A 13,247-nucleotide genomic window follows, 5' to 3' on the forward strand; every position below is an offset into this window, starting at 1 on the left:
GATAAGGAGGTAGCTCCATGTTTAAGGACATTTCTAAACTCTAAGTGTGTGCTTTCTGCAGCTTCTCCTGACAAGCACCGCTTCTAAGTAAGAGGCTTCCCCTCTGTCAGGGATGAACCTGCATGACCTAACCTAATGCTGCTACATCAGCTCCAAGCTGTGTGTGTCAGAGGCTGTAGTGGGGGGCAAACAGCAGGGGGGAAAGAAAGCCACGTTTCTGCCTCCATAATGTTTAATGTCCTTCCTGCCTTTTCTGCTGCTTCACAAAGTGTCTGACAAGGTGATGGGCCTCTGCTGGTTTTCACCGGGAAGCAAGAGTGGCGACAGGACGACACACGCCGCCGAGAGAATGCGCTTGGCAAAAGCGAAACAGAGGTGCGGTAATTAAAAGCGTGATAGATGGGACACGACGCGTGCTAACGAGCCAAGTGCACCAGGTTGCAGCGTGTCCTCGCAGCAGTCACAACTAACACGCTCAATTAGCGCAAGGAGAGATGAGTGGAGAAGTGATGGCATCTAAAACAGCACAATTAAAAGAGAAAAGTGTTTACAAAAACATAAATGTGAGAAATATAAAGGTACCAAAAAGGATTAAAAAAACAAAACAAAACGCTTGACTCAAGAGTAATGAAGTGCTTCCTCAGCTGTTTCGAGGTTCTTAAGCATAACACTTTACCTTGGCAAGAGTCTGCTGAACAAGTGCCACCTCTCAATAGCAGAAATCTCATGGGGAGTTTGGTGCAGTAGGGATTGTGGCATTCATTAAAATCACAAAATGTGGTTTCTAAGGGAAATAAATAGCACCTGGCCTCAGGATGTTGGAAGGGGCACAGGAATAATCAGCTGGGATATCGAAATAGAAACAGAAATACCTCAGCGCTCGACTGATTGTGTTTCTCTACCTTCTTGAGTCAGACTGACGAAGGCTCCAGCTCTCAACCAGCAGGCTTTAGATTCAGTAGCCCAACTGTCTACTTCATGACTCAGATATGCCAGTTTATTTTCTCTGGCCCATTTGTCAAGTGAGATCTTCATCCCACCACAACACTCTCACATAAGAAGCATTATGGTTCAATTACATCTCAAAGCCTTTTTGTAGACAAGTGCACTCTTTTTCCATTGAACAGTGCAATGGAGCCAGCAAGGCCCAATACGCTCCATATTGCCTCAAAACCACACCAGACTTTTCTGGCAGCAAAGCGCAGACAAAACCCACTGCAAGTCAGTCAAAAGCCCACTGCGTTTATGGCCTTGGGTTCCTGAGTTGCTGTGCATGAGGTTCACCTCTTCTTAAATGTCACACAGGCACAGAAAGAGCCGCGTGTGACCTCTTAACCCGCTGTGCGAGGACTCATTCGAGCACATATAGTGCAACAAGGCACTGCGAGTCTTCCCAGTCTACAGTGAGACATCATTCCACTGCAGGTCTTCATCACCATCATCACCATCATCATCACCCGACCCTACAATTTATCATCTAAAAGGTCAGCTCAAGAGGAGGATTATGTCTTTGCAAAGAGGAACCTCTCTGTGCACTGAAACCCTTTTTTAGCCGGGAGCACATTCCTCCCTCCCCGACTGCCAGCCTGAGCACGGACTCCCAAACAAACGAGGGGATCGTGTGGCGATGACAAAAGAAGGCTCTGAAAAACATATCTACCTCCTATCATTCTCTTGGTCATCTGCTCTTTAATCATGTGCTTCAATCTGTCACAAGTCAGAAATATTGAATATTTAAGTAAGAGCTAGTTGCCTTATATAGATGAAGTATGTATTTAGCAAGAAGGATAAGGCTATTATGAAAAGCTTGCATGTATACTGTACTCATTATGCGGTACACAATAGCATTCATTGGAACAACTGTGGTGAAATGTTCCTGTGCTGACTGTTTTTCACCAAGGCGAAAGTGTGATTTTGAGGAGAAGAGAGACAGAAAACAAAGACTTCTCACAGCGTCTCGTGTTCATAGCAAAGGCCTGACTAACTCTTCTCACAGCTTCACAAAAAAGATCACTTTCACTTGAACACCGCTTCAGTAAGCACAGACCCTACAACAGACCCTTTCTTCTGCAACTGTTCCCGGTTTGTCAACAGGCTGTGAAATGTGTAACTTTCCCTTTGTTTGTGATCAAATTTAGTTTTTCTTTTGAGCCAAACTTTTGTAATTCTTTATTTGCTTAATTTATACTTTGCATAAATTAACATCTGATGCAAAATATGTGCTTACACATAATTGTAGATGTTTAAACATGGTGTAAAATCAGTTTCCTACAATGGCATATCTGGAACGCCTTTTGCGTTTGCTGAGTTCAAAAGCATTTCACTGAAAAACGCTCCTGCTGTCACCTTCTCTCCTCAGCTGAGAAATAATCATGTGAGAGGTAACCTCTTCAGCCCTGGAACAGTTCTGCTTATAATGTGCCAAGCCCATCGACTGTAAGACTATAAGATCCAAAAGACTATCTAGACTTGAAGATTGATTGGCTTTGTGGGGAAGGGAATATAAGCAGTGGTGCACATAGGAGCTGGTTATTAGAAAAGAGATTGAAAACCATGGATATATCATCAGGATTTTCTCTTTACCGCTCAATGAATTTAAGATGAGGCTGTGAGTGAAATGCAGCCGTCTGACCAAATCCTAGTTGCTTTGCATGACTGAAAATATGTCAGCAAACTGACTCAACACCGACTTTAATTTTAGAAAATGGTTTGAGTGACGATTAAAAACAGAACGACTTTGAGTAAAATTTGAAATTTCACTAGTAAATGTTTTGCATGTATCAGCCGAATCCATTGCATCCTTGCAGTTGAACCTGTTCCCCTAAAAGTGTGTGTGCGATTCTGTCCACATGAGAATAATTAATAATATCCACATTCATTCCACAGTGAGTCACATAAGTAGGAACAAACCAGCGCACAGTTTGGATGCCGCAGCACTGAAGAGAAAGTCAGCCTTTTAAAACACGAGGCTTTAAAAGATTTCTATTTGTGACAGCATGTGAAAAGACAATCAACTCTGGTAGGAGTTTGGGGAAAGTGATCGTAGGTCTGCCAACTAGATGTCATCACCCAGCTTCAATATCTGAAAGAAACGCAGTGGTATTTTTAGACTGCCCACAGAGACACGGGGGTAGTCCGCTTAGTGTTTCCGGCAAGCTCTTTTGTCTAATGTTTCTTCCCATGGGCACGCTAGCAGGTCATTAAAGACAGTACCTTCACTGCTCATATGAAAAAAAAAAACTTATTTCTCTGTAACTGAGAAGAGATATTCTTTACTAAACTGTTGTATCAACTGCATATTATTAATAGAGTGTTTAAGAAAGTACTAGTCTTTCTTCTCTCAAAGCTTTCCATGAAAAGAATAATAAAAGCAATGCCTCAGTCTGGCCTCAGGGTGCTCTTGTTAATATATTTGGAGCCTCAGAAAAGCAATCTCCCAAAAAAGCTCATTTGAATATAGTAATTATTATTATAGTAATTATTAATGTAAAATGGGCTGATGGAGATAAAAAAAACACAAAGATGAGGAAGCAGAATTTCCTAAAGGAGAGAGGGGACATTTAGTTCTGTGAGACCCCTGTAATACCTGCCAAACAAGGTAAAATGTAAAACCACATTTTCTCTCCTGATCAATATTGTATGAAGAAAAAAGTCTTAAATTTAAACCTGTCCCATTTCTGTATGTTCAAGTAACAGTAAAACTCTCAGTGTCAGAATGTTTTGACATTTTATCTTTAACAAGAGGGCAGTACAGTGAATGAAAGAAGAGGCTAGAGAGAACAAACAGAGCGAGTGGTTGTGGGGTAGCTCAGTTAAACCAACACACCACCACGGAGGCTGCCGTAAAATCCCTATTATCAAGAATGAATGGCTGCTTTCTTCCATCTGACATATGCGATTAGTAAGCCTAAAAGCTCCTAATAAAGGAAAACTGCCCCTAGGACCATTGAAAACAACACTGAATGTTCTTTTTTACACAGAACCTTAGTATTTTTTTGAACAACAATATCTTCATAAACATTTTTCCATCAAATTAAGCTATTTTAAATATGTTTGAATTGCGGAGTTCTGCAATTTATTTTCGTTTTACTGGTATGGATTCATCTAGAAGCAAATTAAGAGGGTGTTAAGAAGGAGCTAGCTGTTAACTGTGATGCTTTGCTCCATTACTGTAATTGATAAAAGACAGGGGAGTTAGGATGTACGTTATACTGGCAATGGAAAATCACAATAAAGGTCAGGGACTATGGAAATTAGGCCGAATCTCCTCTTTACTCCCAACAAACAATTCTGGCCTTCAATATCTTTGCACTCTGTATCAGTTTATGTCGTTACTGCTAATATAATTATATTTGATATAATATTAGAACAAAGTGAGTCTAAACAAAGGTTTAAGCCTGTGACAACAAACCTGAGAATTATTGTAATGATGACTCTGATTGTGGAAATATCTTGACTTGACAGCACACTGTCTCACGTTGCAATTTAGTGTATGTCCATTGATCAAGAACAGCTTCCCATTTGTTAAAAATAAAATCGCTGTATAAACATAGAATCTGCTGCCTCAGTCTTTTCTGAAAATGTTGAGTCTAAAGGCTCACTAAAAGGGATCAAAGTGTTTTTCAAAGTGCAACATGCATCACTGTGTCCAGTTCACCCAGCAGCACTCCCTAGCTAAGTGGAAGAGGTTCCCCTCAGGGAGAGTATTTGCATTTCTCCACTGGCACAATCATACACACTCAGTCCATTTCATGGCACAGTAGACAAGCAAACACTGGGACACTGAGACACTGAGTCTGGAGCAGGGCAAGCTCGCCCAGAGTGTTTTAGGTCAGTGAACACCCATGCCTGCTGTCTAGCATCCCTGATCAGCTCTTTGTGCTGTAGGGATGGGCACACTAAGACCTAGGCTGAATGCTGATTACCAGAATTTAACCAGCCGGCAAACTAACCAGTGAGCCACACTTTTATCCAGTCAACTAAGCAGGTTGACTTGAACATAGCAGGAATCCTGGAAACCAGGACCATGATGTGGAGTCCAGCTCAATTCTCTGGTGTCTGCCAGTGGCAACTGTCTTAAAGCTTTCTTCAAATCTATCAATATTTTATATATATATATATATATTTTTTTCAAACAACTGTTGACCAACTAGACATGAAAATCTTTTCAACACTTACACATATGATATTGATTTAAAGAATGAACAATCCAGCTGTGCAACTACACGACTTCAGTTCATTCAATCGCTGGTCTTCAATGTTAAGAGACAACAGACTCTTTAATCTCCGTCCAAAGGCTGTCCGGACCCTTCAAACTACATTACCTAGAAAGTCACATGTTCAGTCGATTTCAGGTGTAGCAGCCAATTACAGGAGCTACCCTCGCAGAGAGCCGGGTGATATAGTACACTGATTATTGTATCCAATAAATCTGTCAGCAAGTGTGGGGCTGTGGCAAGACAGCTAAGAGCTGCTTGGTCACCCCTGTAGGCCTCTTTCTTTCTTTCTCTCTCTCTCTCACACACACACACACACATATCCTTCTCTTTCTCAAGCACTAACTCTTCTCTCTTTTCTTCTAAGCGGACTGAAACTGTTGCTTTGTATCTGGCACTACCTCTACCTTTAACAGGTCGCCCAAAGCTGCTTTCACACATGCACTGGCAGCCTGAGCCCCAGACTTTACCCCAGTGGGCTGCATGTGAGAACACAAATGTCTATTTTAGTCATCTTTGAGATTACTTAGACTTTATTCTTCAAGTCACCTAGTACAAAGTCAATGTAGCTCATATGCGAAAACAGCAGGTAATCCACACACAGCATAAGATAGGATCTTCTCTTTCAGTCTGTCCACTCAGCACAGCACCAGAAATTATCGGAAATATTTATCATTCTTTCTGGTGCATTTCTCTCCTGCAGGAAACTAGAGCTATATACATAGCACAAAATTTAGTATGTTGTTATACCTAATTAATTAAGTACGTAGTACTACTTCGATGGGCTGTAAACAAAACACTTTTTGTGTCACGTTCTTCCTCCCGCACGCTCCACAAAGTGATTACCCCCCTAACCCCGAAACCAAACGAACAGTTTCCTCGAGCACTGCTGTGTGCTTTATGTGTAAATGCACAACCCTCCACAATGTCCGGGACTGACCTTAGACATTGTTCAGAGTGCATATGTGAACAGCTTTACAAAAGCATCACCTCTTCTTTATAGGTAAAATCTTTCCACTGCTGAGGTTCAGATAGTCTTCACAAGAGTTACTTCACTCCTTGAGGGTGACATTCAAGTATGAACCTTACATTGACCTGCGAGCCCAACAACCAAACAGGCAAACCGCTGAACTTTAGACCTACAGCTTCTAATTCTTCAATTATAGCAAAAATATAGATAAATAAGGTAAAAAGATTTAAAGATGGAGAAGCCTATAATGTTTCATGGAAACACAACGAGACAAAGGTACAGTAGATCAGTGCAGGACTTAAGCGAATGATAAAAATGGGGTTTTGTTAGATTCACAAGAGAAAGTATTATATTTTACTTTACTTTACTTTACTTTACTGTAATGAACTTTATTAATATATACATGGTCACCAAATTGAGAACAAAATATTCCTCAGTTATTCCTTTTTAATGCCCTAAACTGGAACATTTAACAAACATTCAAACAAGTTTTATTAAATAAACGTCACAGCCCAACAAGAAATCAAGAACAAAGTCTTTGTTCTCAAACCCGTCCTACCTTCATGTTTCCCCCTCAGCCAGACCCATGTCTAATGCTGCAGTGGTTACCCAGACTATGTTTGGAGGGGGCCACTTCACAGCATTCCTACTCACAACAGGAGGGCTTTTGTCACACTCTGACCTTTTCAGCCATGTGGTAATAAAAGTGTTTGATTTGTTCCTCCTCTTGTGTTTGGAGTGCTTCCCTTTTAAATGGTACGAGATCATTGCAGGGACAGGCTACTCTTCTTGAGCTTGTGGCTGCGTTGCGTGCAAACCCAAGCGGCATGGCCCACCACTGGGCTGTTTAAGCATTCTGGTTTGGGGTTTGGGTTCGGAGAATGTTGACCTACGAAGGGGTTCAGCAAGACCTGCACCAGATGGATGGGACCAGCACTGTAAGATGGAAAATTCCTGTGCAAGGCAGAGTTCAGATGTATATGCAGAAAAGCAACCCGACTGAATGGATCATGGGTTCAACGTTTTCTCATCCTTCTTCCAAACCTTTTTGCATGGAGGAGCTTTACGAGGCACAGCAGCCCTGAAGGATGAGCTTGAATCATGGCACATGGCTGCATAGGTCTCTGCTCACTGATGTTTATTGCACGGGGGCTTAAGTGCAGGAAGAGACTTTGAGAATGCCAGCGGAGCAGAAAGGAGAAGACATCTTTAGTGCCCTGACCATCTTATATCTTCAGCATTTGAAACAGCTGTGTCTTGTCCCAGTTCTCCTCATGGCAATAAGCCTCTTCTGTTTAAATATGAAGATGCTGCAGGCACTGTGATTAGTGGCTATTTTCTAGAGGCCCTGTGAAATCAATCAAATACAACCACATTTGACAGAGAACCATTCTGCTAAAGCTCCCTAGCAGAATAAAACAAAGACAGACAAAATGGAAACTAGAAGAACGAGAGCTTCTAATTTCCTTGCTCTTTGCTCGGATGAAATAGGTCATTAGCTTCCTATAAGCCTCTAAAGCTGACTTTTTGCCGCTTCTCCCTGTGCACTACAACCCAGCAACCAGAAGACAGCATGAAAGCTTATTTGGTGAATTAGGACACCCACATGCTCATACACAAAGAATCATTATATTAATGAATGGCAGCATATAAGGATGATGCAGCTCTGAGTGATCTCATTAGACACTATCACAACAGGCCAGTGTTCTCACACTACTCCCAATCCAGCCTTTTTGAAGGTCTCCCATTTGTGCTCCAGTTCGAGGTCCTAATTGAAGGCACATGTAGCCAACTTGCACAAAGATAGAGAGCCCCCATCGTGTCGATGTGAAGGGAAGGCTTAAGTTTTCCTTCAGGCCTCAGCGCAAGTTTTTCTATAACAGACTGGATTAATGCAGGTCTGTATAGCTGATATTGTTGCCTCATTAACTTTTGCTTGCTCTCAGGGAGTCAGGCCCAGTATGACATGGTATACAGAGATTAAATCATGTTTAGTCACAATGGTAATCTGGTATTTATTCTAACTGAAACTGAAAATGAAAACTAGTATTAAGGGATTTGTCATATGCCACCAAAGGAGATGAAGTCTCCTTAAAAATATGAAAAAAAGAGACAACAAGGAATGAGAACTTTATATCAGGCTCATCTCAGTGACCTGAAACTTGTTAAACCAACTTAAATACATCTAGTGTCAACTGCCATTGCGTGAGACGGCACTACCTTGTAAACCAACGAGATGAACCCAAATAGCCTCTTACGTGTTTTTACATGCTTTGTCTTCCACATGGTCTCAATTTGCATTTTTGCAAAGGAGCTCATTTACGCATTTGAAACTTTATGGCCACCAAATCACACAAACCACAGCACCTCCGTAACCAGTGCCAGTGCTTTTTATGGACTTTGGATTTCCTCATTTAGTTTTCCATTTGGAGAGTGCAGAATATCTAATATATAGATACATAAATCAGATAAGTAAACACACATTAAAAAAACATATTGGTCAGCTATAAGTTGCTTTTGTATTGTCATACACAGATTATCTTGCAACAGCTTTGTCCTACATTTCAGTCACATAAAGAAGTATTCACATTATGAGTTCAATTCCCCACAACGACCTTGTACAATCTACTATATCATAGGTATATCTAATCATAAGTCTTTGTGTGGTGTAAAGGACAAAAATGGGAAACTCCTCCATTATCAGTATTGTTTCCTCTAATGCCGACATGTTTTCTCTGTACGGTATTGTCACTCCTGTCATTGCACTACCAAAGTCTTTCCCCATCTAATCGTTTTCTTCTTTTTCTGAGTCAATAACATTCAGAGGCAATTTTCTTCAGTTTCCATTGTTGGGTTGAATTGAATTCCAAACTAAGATACGACACATACAACAACAGTCAGCACTATTGGATTTTCTAAAACCATTCGTAAAACAAAGGCACTGGTTGGCTTACAAAACACAACACAACACAACACAACACAAGACAAGAGATAAAAAAAAAAAGAAAAAGAAAAAAGCACAAGTCAGATTTACTGTATGGTGTCAGTAACATAGAATTAGCTTTGAATTACTGTAGAATGAACTGAAAAGAATGAATAAGATAAAGTGAGCAGTAATCGATGTGTTTGTCTGAGTGTGAGCAGGTATCACACAACAGCAATCTTATCTCAGCCCCGAGGGAAGGCACGGCAGCGTTTGTTTTCCTGTTCCTAAGTGGCTGGTATACGTGATTAGAGTCACGTGACTCCACTGGGAGAATTACTCAATTTCAACACTGGCCTTAGAAGCTTGGGTTGAAACTGAGACACAGCCCCAGGGGCTGTTGAAACGTATATTCACTTTTTTGGTTTAGAATGTTTGATTGTTTACTAGAACAAAACATAAGTGATGAATTACAAATTATATACCTGCATTTTTCAGATTGAATGAACTCTGTAATACTGAAATATAAATCTAAGGGCAGAATATTGGCTTCAGAGGTTTTGAAGCTCATGCTATTTTAATAAGGAGTTATAAAAGTTTGGTATGACCGAGATGTGATGTTACGGGTAAAGGAGGCTGTAAATAATCCATGGATGTGGCAAATATTTAGAAATGAATCTAACTTCTTCAATCCAACAATACTTAAAAAACCTAATACTACAGCAGTATAGTGACCTGAATGAGTTAAACTTAAAAAAAAAAAAGAAGTTTTTTCAAGGCCTTTGTTAAGGCTGCCCAAGAGGTAGCCACTTCCCTTTGATGTCTTCCCATACTGCATTACTGGTTAGCGGCAAAACAGCAAAGGGCCATGTGTCCTAGAGTGGACCTTTATTAGCAACTGCATACTACACTTTATTATTGCAGGTCTGTGCAGATCAAATTAATGCCACTTATACAGTAAACCTAAGAAAATTGGTGACTAATTTCATATGGTACATAAAATGACACCTCCTTTATACTTTAAACTCATTACAAAGAAATCCTAGTCAGGAAAGGATGGGGATTTCATTAAATTGACATCATTACCATCCTATTGTATTATCCTAATGTTATTAAAGTGTCAGGGTGGTACAATTGCTACAGACCTTGACAGACGTTTTCTAAATTAGCATGGCCTCTGATATAATGAAAGAAAGACTAAAAAAAGCTCCCTGACATGTGTGTCAAACATCAAAAAGCTCCACTCCACAGATAAAAAGAAAAAAAGGACTCTTAATAAGCCCAGCATATAAAGATTTATGGATGTAAAGTCAGACATGTTAGTGGACGTGGAGACAGAGGGACGTATATTACGTTTTTAGAATAGTATCCAGACTTCTGACGCCTGTTTTGTTGGGTTCACTAATTCAGTCAAGTATGATAAATATGTCTACAGGTTTGATCATCTCTGGGATTCATGTGGCCTGTGATGGGGGGTACAGTGTAGTGTAAATCCACTGGGGACTGCCAGGACTGAGGTCTGCTCTGTATTTCTGAGTTGTTTGCAATGCTGGTGTGCATGAGGTTTTCATTCAGTCATAACTTGAATTTAATTTAGAGCAAGTTTTAGGAGCTGCGTCACATTAACAACAATTGCTCACTTGGGAAACATGTTAATTCCTATAAGCAAGAATTAATTCTCATTTACCTAATTTAATTTTCTCTAGAAGGAAGGAAATCAATGATGGAATTTCTTTTACTACATTTATCCATCCAAATCATCTGTTGAGCTCAATAAACGATCCAAATTGTCATTAAAATCTTGCAAACAACATAAAATCGAAAACCCCTTTTCCCCCTATACTCAGGCACATTCATGCTGACAGAAGAAGTACTTGCATTCATCGCATTTCTGGAATACTTGTTGGTGGCATACTGTAGGTGGAGTGAACAAAGACGAGGGAGTGGACACTGAGGCACTGGGCCCCAAGATAAGAAGACAAAGGGGCTGGTAGAGCTCAAGCTATAGCAAAAGAGCCAAGACAAAAGGCTGAGAAGAAGAGTGCTTTCTTGGAAGAAGAGGAGGCAGAACCCACCGCCGAGGCCCCAAATCTTGGCGAGCCGATGGAGCACAACCATGTGTGGTCCATTATCACACCCAGCAAGCAGCGAGCACCACGCCTCCCACAACTGGAGGACGGATGCCCCCTTGCTGATTGCCCCAAAACCTGGTAAGAAAGGCTCAAGAAACAAAGACACCCGCCCTGATGGGAGGTTGCTATTGAAAAAGGTCGCAGGAGCATGCCTACATGGGTTTACTCTTCTTCTGGGGGGGACAATGGAGCTGACAGGTGCTGGAGCAAGACAGACAAGAGGACAGAGCCAGAGAAAGGAGACGGATGGGTTTGAGCATGAAGGTGGAAGAAAGGGGAGAGATTCCTGAGAAGAACAGGGCTTCCTGGGGGGAGCACAGCAAGTATTTGTGTCCTACATTTTGAATTGGCTTGTTTATTGATGGAGCAAACAATGGAACCCCGCTAAGTACACATGGTGATGTTGAATTGGTAAACAGCTTTAGACAGAAATGTTGTCAGCATAATCGTCTAGTGTTTGGCTGTTTATAATGATGCCTGACACACAACCCCCCTCGAAGTCATTTAACAAACATGTCAATACAATACAATATTTCCAGCCTCACGCGCTCGAGCAGAAGCACTTGTCATAACATAAGAACAAAGCCATGACTCATCCCTCTGTTTCTTCATCCATTTTGACTGTCAATGCTGCAGCCCTTCAGAGCAGGAAACAGATGGAGCCATGTCCTTCATCAGATCAAAAAACCAGGGAGGCAGCTCAGGCCCTTCAGCGTCTGTGTCAGCTGCTCTCTGTGCTGTTTCCAGGGCACCGAAAGGGGGGCAGGGAGCAGGCAGTAACTCTTCTCAGGAAACCTTTCCTTAAGGAATCAGGGTCAGAGGAGGAGTGTAGCTGACCTTCTGTGTGCCTAAGACCAGAGATCAGGGGAGAATGGAAGGAAGACCGAAAGGACAGTTACGTCATCCCCTGTCCTGTTCCTGCCTTCAGTGACCTGGTCTCTTACACAAGAGGCTTTGGAGCTGCATTATCGGCCGCTAACAGCACAAGAGGAGGGTGTTCACAGCATCAGGCTCATGACGACGCACATCAGACAGTACAGTTCCTGTCCTGGATGTCCAACAGGCCATATCTCACAACTGTCACTAGGTATCCATCAGCACTGAGCATGTCTAGCACATAAACACGCACGCCTCAAACAGCACTCAGCAGCTTGTTACGGTCTGTGATTGATGCCTGGAAGCGGCCTGGATGTGAGCGAGAGGCTTAACAGGAACCCAGTTTCCATGCATCAGGCCGTGCTTGAAATGAGCTCAGATAAGGTTAAATAAACGGGAACACAGAGAATGGTTTTTGCTGTTGGACAGGTTAGTGCGTGTCCATGTTGTAATATATGATAGTTAATGTCTCCCAGCTGTGAAAACGACATGGTTTTTTTTTTATCCTTTTGGTAGCATCCAAGTGATAAAATGAACAATTCAGTGAAACCAGGCATTCACATTGTGAGTAACAAGATTAACAAGTCATCAGTGGGTCAGTCATTTCCTAGAGAGTTGGGAGAGCGGGGAAAGTCCAGCTTGTGCAAGCAGGTCATGTCTGAACCTTTGATGGACAACAGTCATTAAGAGCTAATAGACGTGATTGTCTCTATGTTTCTATGTTATTTACATAAACATTAGATTTACCAGATCAAGATTGAGAGTACAGTTTTCTATTATTTAAAAAATGGTAATGTTAACCCCCCAACTACTGGGGTAACTGGGGGGAATTCACCAACAGCAGATGTTTTCATTTGTTTGTTGCCTCACTGTTGTTAGGGTATGGAATCGCTTTAAAGCCCATTTATAGTGTATTTTCTAGACTTAAACCTAAAAGTCATTGGTTGGTCCAGTTTGATCTAAAGGACTTTCTGGTGTCTTGCACAAGGTGATAAGCTACATCGGGAAAAAAGAAATTCCTGAAGGAGAAAAATAAATAAATAAATATCCTGCAGAAAATGCTCAATACTAGAGGTTTAGTGGAGTCTTTCCCCATTTCTCCCCAGTGTGAGGGTTGAGGGCTATTTTCT

General features: G+C 41.4%; 1 protein-coding gene across 1 annotated transcript in view; it reads right to left on the minus strand.

Annotated features, from left to right (window-relative positions):
- Positions 1-13,247, minus strand: part of tmtc2b (transmembrane O-mannosyltransferase targeting cadherins 2b) — an 80,631-nt gene that overhangs the window by 45,263 nt on the left and 22,121 nt on the right. The window lies entirely within an intron of this gene.

Source organism: Anabas testudineus, chromosome 6, assembly GCF_900324465.2.
Source record: "Anabas testudineus chromosome 6, fAnaTes1.2, whole genome shotgun sequence".
Classification (NCBI taxonomy): Eukaryota; Metazoa; Chordata; class Actinopteri; order Anabantiformes; family Anabantidae; genus Anabas; species Anabas testudineus.